Genomic DNA, 12,700 nt, shown 5'->3' with positions numbered 1-12,700 from the left:
TCTTTATAGTTTTACAACCTGGATATGTATTCCTTAACAATAATTTAGTTTTGTCTCTTTTGAATTTTATTTAGACAGAATCATATTGAAAGCATTTTATTTGAGACTTGTTTCTTTTACTTGATACTGTAATTGTAAGATTCAATCATGTTGTCATGTATGATACTATTTCATTTCTTTTTACTGTTGTATAACATTTTATTGTATGACTGTATCATAATTTATTTACCTATTTTGCTAATGGACAGTTGGTTTCCAATTTGGGGATATTACGAATACGCTATTTACTACATTCTTATACATGACTCCTAAATGTACACGTGCAAGAGGGTCTCAAGAGAGTGTACCTAGGATTAGCATTGTATGCACATGTATAATTTCCATGTGTTTTCCAAAGTGGTTGTACCCAGCAGCAATGTCTGAATGTTCCTTTTGAACCATAATCTCGCCATTGTATCAGACTACATTCTGGATAATTTGTTCAGATCTTTCTTCCAAACCTACCTTACTCATTCTCTCTTTAGCTGTGTCTAATCTGCTATTAAACGCTTACACTGAATTTTTAATTCCAAATATTTTATTTTTCTTTTCTAGTGGTTCTCTTTGCTGGAACATTTTTTCATACATTTCATGGCCATTTGGATTTATTTTCATTCACGTGTTTTGCCCATTTTATATTCTTTTAAATATTGATTCATTTTATGTACAGATGTTTTTTCTAGTGTGTGTGTGTGTGTGTGTGTATTTGTTTATAATTCACTCTAGATTTTAGTTTGTGGCTTGTCTTTTTTTTTAATTGGGGTATAGTTTTTTATAATGTTGTGTTAGTTTCTATGTGGCTTGTCTTTTTATTCTCATTATGATTATTTTGATGAAAGGAATTCTTTTTTTTTTTTTTTTTTTTTTTTTGCGATAGGCGGGCCTCTCACTGCTGTGGCCTCTCCCGTTGTGGAGCACAGGCTCTGGATGCGCAGACCCAGCGGCCATGGCTCACGGGCCCAGCCGCTCCGCGGCATGTGGGATCCTCCCGGACCAGGGCACGAACCCGTATCCCCTGCATCGGCAGGCGGACTCTCAACCACTGTGCCACCAGGGAAGCCCTGAAAGGAATTCTTAAATTTTGTCAACATGCTCTAACACTTACAGAGATAAGAGTGTTGACATTTTCAACTATCAGTTTTGTTTTATGTATTTTGAAGATCTGTTATGAGATGTATGCACATTTAGGATTATTATGTTTTCTTGATGAATTGACCCCTATATTGTTATGTAATGTTTCTCTTTATCTCTGGTAATGGTCTTTATTTTGAAGTTCACTTAGTCTGATATTAATATAGTCATTCTAGTCTTCTTTTGATTGGTGTTTGCATGGTATATCTTTCTCCATTCTTTCACTTTTGTCTGACTTTATATTCAAAATGGGTTTCCTGTAGACAGCATGTTTTTAGATCTTAATTTTTAATCCAGTTTGATAATCTATGCCTTTTAATAGGAGTCTTTAGACCATTTACATTTAACGTAATTATTGGTTTTAAATCTACCATTTTATTATTTGTTTTCTATTTGTCTCATCTCTTCTATTTTCTCTGTTTTTCTTGGCTTTTTTTTTTGATTGAGTAGTTTTTTATGATTCAATTTTATCTCCCCCATTGGCTCATTAGTTATTCCTCATTTTAAAAAGCATTTAGTGGTTACCATAGGGCGGAGGTCAGCAAACACCTTTTTTTTTTTTTTTTTGCTTTATTTTAATCCATACCCTATGGCTTGTTTTTTATAAATAAACTTTTACTGGAACACAGCCATGCATGCACTTTCACTTACATATTGTCAGTGACTGCTTTTGCACTACAATGGCAGAGTTGAGTAGTTGTGACAAAGACTGTAATGGTCTACAAGCCTGAAATATTTACTGTCTAGCCCTTTAAGAAAAAGTTTCTCCAGGATATACATTATACAACTTTAATTTGAAGTACACTTTCAAATTATATACAACTTCATATATAGTATAAGAACATTACAGCAGTATACTTCTAATTTCTCCTCAAACCTTTTGTGCTACTGTTGTTCTACATCTTACCTCTATATATGTTATAAACTCCATAATACATTTTTACCATTTTTACTTTATACTGTGAGTTATCTTTTAAAGGAATTAAAAATAAGGGAAACATGGACTTCCCTGGTGACACAGTGGTTAAGAATCCACCTGCCAATGCAGGGGACACGGGTTCGATCCCTGGTCTGGGAAGGTCCCGCATGCCATGGAGCAGTTAAGCCCGTGTGCCACAACTACTGAGCCTGCTCTCTAGGGCCCATGTGCCACAACTACTGAGCCTGCGTGCTGCAACTACTGAAGCCTGCATACCTAGAGCCCATGCTTCACAACGAGAAGCCATTGCAATGAGAAGCCTGTGCCCTGCAACGAAGAGTAGCCCCTGCTTACTGCAGCTAGAGAAAGCCCACGTGCAGCAATGAAGACCCAACGCAGCCAAAAAAAAATTTTAATTAAAATTTTAAAAAGGGAAAAATGACTTTTTTATATTTAGGAGAGAATTTCTTTCCCCTAACCCAATGGTTGTAAACCCATGATGTATACGTTTGTGATCCTGGGCTCACAATGATCCTGCCAGCTTTTGTTTCTACCCTTCCTTAGCCTTTGCCTAAGACTGGCGGTGGGAGGGTTTCCTAACCCCCTCCTCAATAGTAAGACTTTACAAGGCTAAGATTGGTGGGAAGGGAGTTACCTGCTTTTTTGATGGCTTTTGCTTCTATTCCTCCTTCAAAGCCAGTGGATTTTTGTCTGGGCCCTGCAATGGGAGAGTTTCCTGCTCCTTCCCCATTGGCTTAAAACTCTTGCTTTGTGTGAGAGAGTGTTAAGAAGGATGGGGTTTCATACCTGCGTGTCATTGATGGTTCTTTTGAGTCTCCTGCCCTGTCCCCAGTCTTTCTTGAGAGCATATGATACAGGTACATGGAAAGGAGCTTGCTGTTAAGTATTGACTGCCTTTTGTGTCTGGGGATCCTAGAGATTCCAGACTATCTTGGTAGCCCACATTAGCCTTTAGAATTCCTTAAAATTTTAGGTGTTTTGTTCTTCTTTTAATGGAGTTACCTCTTCCTCCTATGCTCTGCCGAAGATGAAACAATTAATTTATTTTCTCCTTGAAGGGAATTGGTATCTGATTCCTTGTAACCTCAACTCTCTGATGAGTTCAAGAATTATTATTATTTTATAGAATATTTATGTTTTTCTCTTTGTTTGGGTGGGTGCACTGTTTTGTCTTTCTACATCCTCAGCAAAAGTAGAACTGCAATTCTTTAATATTGTCAAGTTTGCTGGCATTTTCTTTTATGGTTAGTGCTATTTATGTCTTCTTTAAAAATCCCTTTTCTACCCTGAGATCATGAAAATAGGGCCCTGTATTATATTAAAAATATGTTATGGGGCTTCCCTGGTGGCGCAGTGGTTGAGAGTCCGCCTGCAGATGCAGGGGACACGGGTTCGTGCCCCGGTCTGGGAGGATCCCACATGCCGCGGAGCGGCTGGGCCCGTGGGCCATGGCCGCTGAGCCTGCACGTCCGGAGCCTGTGCTCCGCAAGGGGAGAGGCCGCAACAGTGAGAGGCCCGCATAACGCAAAAAAAAAAAAAAAAAAAAAAAAAAAAATATGTTATGGTTAGCTTTTCACATTTAGTTCATTAATATACCAGGAATTAATTTTTATATGTGATGTGAGATAGAGTTACTTAATTTTTTCCATATGTACACTACCATTTATTGATGACAGTTGTGCAGTTTCTTAAAATTGTCAGATTGCTCTTTAGTAGTGCATGAAAATACAAAATATCTGAGCTCTAACATTGTGGTATTATCAAATATGACTGGTAAAAATATGCACAATATGTTTTACAGGTCCTTTAATGAAGAAGAAAAGAAGTATTGTGTTACTTATTTTTATGTATTAAAATTGATAGTCCCTTTCATTAGTTATCTTTTGTTCTTTCCCAGTGCTACGCATCTCTACATTTTTGACATGCCTCAACTTTAACATGTTTAATCCTTGACTCTGTTGTTGCCTCCAAACCAGTATACTTTCTTGACTTATTTCTTTGGTTTCATCATTCTTCCTGGTGTTCAGACTTCAAGCTTTGAAACTTTCCTTATTGTATAATAGAATGATAGATTCTTAGGTTAAAAGAACCTTAAAAACCACCTCAAGTAGCCTCCTTGCTTATATTTTTTCTAATCTGTCCTCTAGAATGCCGTCAGCATCATTCTTCTTGTTACGAGTTAGATTATTTATCTCCCTACTTAAAAACCCTTGAAAGATTCACTGATTACTACTTAAAGCCCACATCCTTAAGATGGCATAGAGAGCTCTTCATACTCTGACTTCAAACCCAGAGTTGCAAATGTTGGGACATGTATGTTGTTCACTGCCTAACTCCAGAAGACTTTCTTCACATAGATTATGATATGAATGGAGCTTTCAGGATTTGCTCAATGTGGTAGCTGGTTCAATAATTTCTAGCTGTTATTAGTAAGAGTAGTATTATTATTATAGTTTGGTGGTAGGAGGGGGAGGAAGAAGTACCAGGTAGTACAACTGGAGGTAGGTAGGGATTTAACTGCAAGATCCTTGTTTGCAAAGCTAAAATGTAGGCAGTGGGAAGCCATCTGAAGTTTTTAACAGGAGTGGCTTGATTGGATTTCAGTTCTAGAGAAACAATGTAGGTGACAATATGGAGACTAGACTGAGGTAATAAAGACCTGAATTAGGAAATGCAATGGAATGGAAATCAGAACTTGAAGTCTAGAGACTTCTAAGGATTGGGTACTGTGCTGAAAGCGTTTTACATGCACTATGCCATTTTAGAGATAAGGAAACTGAAGCGAGAGAAATAACTTACCTGAGATCACACCCACTGTGGTAATGCCAGGACCTGAACTCTTGTGTGTTTGACTGAAGCCCATACTTTACAACACTGTTCTAGAGTAATACTGAACTTTTCACTATTGTCAAAAATGCTATATACATTAGTACAATACTTTGTCTTGCAAATGCCATTTTCTTTGCTTAAATTCCTCTTTCTCTCTTCTTTGCCAGGCAAACATCTCACAGTTAAAAACATAGTTTCACAGTTATCACTCCTTCTTCTGTGAATCTATAACATTTTATATGTATATCTACTCTAGCTCTCAAAACACTGTATTTTTTTCAAAAGTAAATAGACCTGCTTTCTTATTAAGTTGCATAGGTATTGAATGGTGCATTGCATCATTCTCTAAACTTATTAGGAATAAGAGATACATGTCATATATTCCTATCAAAATGTCACTCAGAATCTACTGAGTTTTCCGTTGTTGCTTCTTTTGGGGGGCAGGTCGGGGAGTGGTATTTTACTATCAGTTTTAAACAGCTGATATATCTATTTTTTGTTCCTTTGCCTTGAATATATCTTTTAGAAAATCCCTATTTGTTGTCTTTATATGACTAAGTCCAGTGCCAGATAGGAAATAAGTGGTAGCAACCTGACTAAAACTAAACCAATATGGGCTTCAGGTTGCAAAATACTGTGGCAACTCTTGTAAAAATGACTTTTCAAACACTAATATGACTGCAATTTTTACTAAATTAAAAAAAATTGATTTCCCCAAGGGAAAAAATCTGCATTAATACTACCAGGTTCACGGATCTCTTGTTCATGTAGATCATGTGGAACATTAGTGTTAATGTTTTAAAGACATTGTGTGGCTTTCTGATATGGAGAAATTCTGTTAAAATGAAGGGAGATTTTATAAATGAAAATGTATGTGAAATAACAAATGGCATTATATGCTCTGTATTTATACCCAGCACTTTCCAGAGAAGGATCCTCAGAATACTCTTAAAAGATGCTTTTGGCAAAAGCTTTATGAAGACATCAAAGTTTGAATAAAACCCAACTTACCCCCTCTTGCAGATTCATATTGTACATAAAAACAGAGAAGTCCTGCCATAGAGGTGTGTGTGTGGGGGGGGGGGGAATTTGTGTTCTGTTAGGATTGCTTAATCCAATTTTTCCCAAACTGAATTTACCAAAGAATTCTCCTTTTGCATAAACTAAAGTTTCATGAAATTCAGTTTGGAAGAGTAAAGTTCATAGAGATTCTGAAACATGGGACAAGAGTATATAGTATATACATAAAAAAACAAAATTTTATTCTAGTATTAATATTATGAACTTTCTTTGCTATGGATGGGCATCAACATCAGCTGGGGGAAAAGCCACTCCAAATGAAAATCAGACTGGAAATAATCAAATTGGAAATTCTGAATTGCCAGGATCACAGGAAGATTCAGATAATAATTATTTTAGTGGCAAAAAAGGTAATTAATATGGATGTTGATTCTACGTGTCATAATCTAGACTATAAGAAAAAGAGTGAGATATCCAGGGTACTATTATAAAGACTTCTAATTAGAACAAAGACATGAGTGAAGTTAGTGACATTTTTAATTAAAATTACCTTGATTCTGATGTTTACTGTTATATACTAATATTCCCTTCCAACATAATGAGGGATAATTTATTGCTTAAATTTATTCTGTTATAATCCTTTTGTCATCAGGGGCAACCTAATGACAAAAATTTCTGTCTTCATTTGCCTTTCTTAGAATTAATTTTTCTGCCTCTTTTATATTCCTGGTTTTGAGTAAACTAATCATGCTTGAGTTTCACATTGGTATCATTTCATTCAAAATTATAGTACTTAGACAACAGTTTTGCATATAGTCTTCTGAAATTAAGATAATGAATTTTATAAACAATTATTCACAAAAGAACTATAAGCAAAGTATATTTACAAAATTTCCAGTTATTTTACCTTGCTATAGACATTGGACTATGATTTGAATTTAGCTATAATATAATGAAATATTATTTTATAACTCATGCTAAATGTAGTTTATGTTGATCATTAACAAGTTTGAAAGATAATATAATGGTTTCAAGCAGACTTTTAAAATTTTTAATGTTATATTTGTGTTTATAGAATATCAAATAAAAAATATGAAAAGTTAATATTCATGGAATCATTTTTTAATATGACTTTCAAATCTGTGATTCCCCTTTAAGTCAGTTTCTTTGGAAAAATGAAGATGATAGAACTAATATCATTAGAAGAGAGGACAATCAGGTATGATTTTTAAACTTAAAAAAATTTTTTAATTTTTTTATACAGCAGGTTCTATTAGTTAGCTATTTTATACATGTTAGTGTATATATGTCAATCCCAATCTCCCAATTCATCCCACCACCACCATCACCCACGCCACTTTCCTCCTTTTGTGTCCATACGTTTGTTCTCTACATCTATGTCTCTATTTCTGCCTTACAAACCAGTTCATCTGTACCATTTTTCTAGATTCCACATATATGCATTAATATATGGTATTTGTTTTTTTTCTCTTTCTGACTTACTTCACTCTGTATGACAGTCTCTAGGTCCATCCATATCTCTACAAATGATCCAATTTTCATTCCTTTTTATGGCTGAGTAATATTCCATTGTATACATGTACCACATCTTCTTTATCCATTCGTCTGTTGATGGGCATTTAGGTTGCTTCCATGACCTGGCTATTGTAAATAGTGCTGAATTTTTTTAGATGTGGTATTGCACCATAATATTTATACTGAAATTGAAATGGAACTGCAGATTAAAATGTCTTAAATTTTCTAACCTTAAATGTTAGAGTAGGGGAGATAAACCTCAAAATTCAGGACCCTGCCAATTCAGTGAAATTTCTGGGAGTTTCATGATCTGGGACATGTTGAGGTATGCCCTTTAAAGTAAAAACCAGGTTTTTGTATCTTGCCCCAGCTACCATGAAGAATGAGTCACTTGATGGACCTGTTTGGAATTTGGAGATTTACTGCATTCGGATGCATGGCTCCAATCTTTTTTTTTTTTTAATCAAGTAATCTAAAAGACTGCCAACTTTGAGTGGGCCCAGAGCAAGAGAAGGCTCACAAGGTGATCCAAGAGGCACAGCAAGCAGTGCTGCCAGTTGTGTGCTAATATCCATCTGGTCCAGTGATGCTTGATATGTTAGAATACATATGTTGGTTGTTGGTTATATATGATATGTTGGTTGGAATGCTGAATGGAGTCTGAGACAAGTCCTGAGAGGAGAATCACAGCTCAGAGCCTTTGAGTTTTGGAGCAGAAGCATGCCATATTCAGCAAATAATTGTTTTATTGATGCTAGATATTAATAAAATATGCTGTCTTCACACTTTAAAATTTTTCCAGCTGGTGGGAGCTTAATGCTATTTCACTGTGGCTTGAATTTTCATTTCCCAGATTACCCATACAGTTGATCATATTTTTATATTTTATAGACTCCATTTTGATAACTTGTTGGAGAACTACCTTTTCAAGTATTTCTATTGTGTTGCCTGCCATATATTTCTGATTAGTAGGGGTTCTTAATACACTTTGGAGGGTAGTCCTTTGATGCTTATGTGCATTGCAAATATCTTCCCCTACTCTGTGCCTTGTCCATAATCTACATTGTTTAATATGTTGTTTAAGTGTTCCATATCCTTATTTTTTTTCTACATTTTTCTTTCTATGTCTTGGACTGAGAATAGTATATTAGAATCTTCTGTTATTAGTATGTTACTGTTTATCCTTACATCTCCTGTGGTTTTTGATTTATTTAGATTTCTATGTATTATTTGGCACAAAGTTGTTCTCATGCAAATAGTAATATTATCACTTTTGCATTATGAAGTGCCCTTCTTTGACTCATTAAATGCTTTTTTGACCTGAATTCTCCCTTACTGCATATCAAGATACTAACCTCTCCTTTCTTTTTGTTTACATTTATTTGGTATACCCCTATACTCCTCCCCTACTTTTTTTCCCAACTTTTCTGAATTGCTTTGTTTTAGGTATGTCTTTAACAGACACGCTAGAGTTGGGTTTCCCTTTGTAAGCCAGTCTGAAAGTCGTTTTCATTTAGTAGATGAGTTATGTCCACTTATGTTTTTGATAGGACTGATATATTTGACCTCAGATTTCTCATTTTACTTTATGTTATAGTTACTATGTGTTACTATGTGGTTTATTTGCACTCCCCCCCCACTCCTGGTATTTAGGAAATCTGAATCTCATTCTAGTGTTTACCTTTATACTGATACAAATTTATGCTAGTATTCCTAACCCTCCTTTTTCCTTTTTTTAAAATTTATGCTTCTGATTTTGATTTGTTACCTCTAAAATTATCCTCTGACTCCTATCTTTAAATTCAAGGCAATTAAAAAGTCATCTTTCCCCCTCCTTTCTCCTCTCATATACTTTTAGTTGTGTTATTTCTACTTTGTTAAAGAACAGAACATTTATGGGCTGTGCTTCTTGTCTTATCCTCCTCACCTTTGTTTTAGTCTTAGATCTATAATTAAATATGTTCAACACTTACTGCCAGTTCTTTTACACAAGATTTTTCAATCATTTCTTCGTTGGGTAAAGCTCTACTTATAAAAAAAAAAAAGCTCCCAGGTACAATATTCCCTTACGTCTTACATATTTAAAATTTTGTCTAGAGCAGGAATAGGCAGACAAGGCCCACAGCTTGTTTTGTGAAGCATGGGACCTAAAAATGTTTTTTACATTTTTAAAAAGTTGAAAAAAAGAATTATGACAAATACCATATGTGGCCCACAAAACCTCAATTATTTACTCTGAGGCCTTTTACAGAAGAAGTTTGCTCATCCCTGCTTTAGAGCCTTGATACTTGAAGGATAGCTTGATTGGCTGTAACATCCTTGGCTTACACAATTTTTCCTTGAGTTTATTAAAATGTTGCTCTACTGATGTTTTGTTTTATATGTTACTGTTAAGAAGTATGATGCCAAACTGATTTTCTTTTCTTTGTAAATTGGCTTGGTTATTTTTGTCTGGAAGGCCAGAGGATTCCTTTAATATGTAGTAGTTTTATCAGGCTATATTTCAGTTGAGAGTTCTAGGTCTGGTTTTTATGGGTACCCAGTGGGCCCTTTCAGTATGGAAATCAGGACTTCTTTTATTTCAAGAAATTATAACTCTAGAAAACAATATAAATAGCAGGTCCATTCCATGGTTTTTTTTGTTGTTTTTTTTTTTCAAAGACCTCAACTGATCTTATCCTAGTTCTTCTTTACCTTTTATCTCTACTACTTTCTCTCTGATCTAGTGTACTATTTTATTTATCTTTAATTTTCTTTACTCCTTTTATTTCTGTTCTCTATTATGCTTACTATATTTTTGGTCATATCTGTTCCTTTGTGGATACCTGTTGTTCATTTCTGATACAGTTTTGTTTTTTCTTTAATTTCTTTCTTCAGTTTGGTCAATTTCCATTTTACATCTTCCTGTTATTTTTCCATTTTTATTCTGAGTTTCTTAATTTGTGATTTGTGGTGTTCATTAATACCTAAAATGATATGATTTAATTTAATTTAATCTGTGTTGGGAATATTGTTAATTTTTTCTATGCTTCTGGCTGCTGGTTTTGTTTTGTTTTAGTTCTCAGTTTTGAGGGTTTTCAAAAAGTAACTTTGTATGGATGCTATATTATGTTGTAGATTTTGTGTATGTTTATTTGTGTTGGATTTTTCTGAATCAGTAACAGGTGTTCTTGTAGAGAAACAGGTGTTCTGGTGGTTTATTTTAGCTTGTATCAATAGATTAGGAAAGCTATCTCCTGTTGTTATAGTGAAATGCAGTTATTTATTTATGTATTTAAAATAAATGGGGCCTTAAGGGAAGTGGTCTTTTTTCTTTGTATTCTTTCCTGCTAATTTAATTCAGCAGAGCTCTTAACTTGACCACCTTCTTTTCTCTTACCACCTAGCCCTGACGAACATCTCTTGCTTCCAAAGAATTTTCCTCTCACCCAGTAGCTATGTTTTCCCATAATTACCACCTCTGGCCCCCTACATTTTAAAAGCCCCTTTCTTTTAGATTCCTCATAGAAAGAGCTTTGATTTACCATTTGGTACACTTACTCAGTATTCTTCCACCACATGCAGGACCTTCTCCTTTAAGACTAAATTGTGGTTGATGTTTACTGTGTTATCTGTGTATTGTGCTCTTTAATGCATAGTTCCCATCAGACTCTGCTCAGGTGTGAGCTCCTAAGCACACTCTGCTGGTCTAGGGTGTTTATTTCCCCCACTTACATGTAAATTAAAGTATATGTAAATTAGAGGATTCTGTGTCCTAGTTATTCTACAGACATAAATTATGGGTGATTGTATTTGCTTTCTTTTTATAGTAGTTGAGAGCATGCGTGGAGAGATTTTAGTGGCTGCCATTATCCTGTGGGAACCTGACCTTGTAAGTTAAGGTCAATGCAATAAAATAGAAAAAGAATAATAAAACAAAGTAGGGGTAAGGGATTAATGAAGATAAAAGTAGAAGCTAATAAGTTACAGAAGTTATAAGCCTGGTAGAATTGAAAACAATTCAAGGTCTATAAAGTGGTAGTGGCAGAAACATTAACATTGGTAAGGCTTGAGGTAGTTCATCAAAAAAGGGTAGAAACACAAAAATTAGGTGAGATTAAGGCAATATAACACAAATACAGAGGTGATAAAATTTATCAGAATAAAACGTATGCTAAAGTTTAAAAATGTGCTAGGATCTCCAATTTTCTAAGCAAATATACATGATCAAAATTGGCTCAAAATGAAAAAAATTCAATAGCCATCTTACAAACATTTCAAAGTTGCCAGAACAAGTAACTGAAATCAGAAATCTTGGAAGAAAATCATGTTTAGAAAGGAATATGGATTCTTTTTTTTTCTTCTTTTTGAAATTTAAGTTTGAAGCTCCTGTGGTATAATGTCCAAGTAATGTCCAGTGGAATGGAGAAGCTAGAGCACAAGAGAGGGTCTATAGTTATAAAGACAGATTTGGGAGTTCATCACCATACAAGTAAAAAAATGCATTACTGTTGTGCATTACCAGATGTTTATAAATACGTGAAAAACAATGTGTAACCCTACCAGATCTTACTGATTATCATGTTTGCTTACAGCTAGCTAAAAAAGAGTACATCAGCCTACCAGACCTTATTGATTTTCCTTCAGTTCCTTGTCAACCTGCTCTTTCTCCAGGAATAACTGATATGTCGTTATTACAGATTGAGAGTAAGTATGATGATACCATAATTACAGATATAAGTACAGATGATTCTGTGAGGTAAAGTTAAATAATGTTAATGAGGAGTTAATTGTTTAATGCATACAGAGTTTCAGTTTAGGAAGATAAAGTTTTGGCGATAAAGGGGTGGTGGTTGTTGTGGAACATTATGAATGCATGCAGCGCCATTGAACTGTACATTTAAATATGGTTAAAATGGTCAATTATGTATGTTTTACCACAAGAAGTTAAAGTATTTTAAAGTCTACGACTGTTATGTTGATTAGTGCATATGTGTGTCACTAATATTATTTCTGCTTTTTAAATATGTACTCTAAAATATACATTTTTCCATGTAAGATTTAAGTACAATAACTTCGGTCCCAAGATAAATATACTTAAAGAATTAAAACAAGAGGTATAACTACATGAGCTTTGCCTAGTTTCCATACATGTATATAAATGCAGAAGAGACATACTGTATTGTTTACATATATATAAATCCCCTATAGATACTGAAATGACTC

The 12,700-nt window shown here is 34.5% G+C and overlaps 1 protein-coding gene across 1 annotated transcript in view; it reads left to right on the top strand.

Moving 5' to 3' along the window:
- The window catches only part of LOC308628522 (dolichyl-diphosphooligosaccharide--protein glycosyltransferase subunit TMEM258-like), a 51,471-nt gene that overhangs the window by 18,112 nt on the left and 20,659 nt on the right, over positions 1-12,700 (top strand). The window lies entirely within an intron of this gene.

The sequence above is a fragment of the Mesoplodon bidens genome, assembly GCF_964165515.1.
Source record: "Mesoplodon bidens genome assembly, chromosome: 2".
Classification (NCBI taxonomy): Eukaryota; Metazoa; Chordata; class Mammalia; order Artiodactyla; family Ziphiidae; genus Mesoplodon; species Mesoplodon bidens.
Note: the sequence above shows the minus strand (reverse complement) of the source record. Positions and strands in the feature narration are given on the sequence as shown.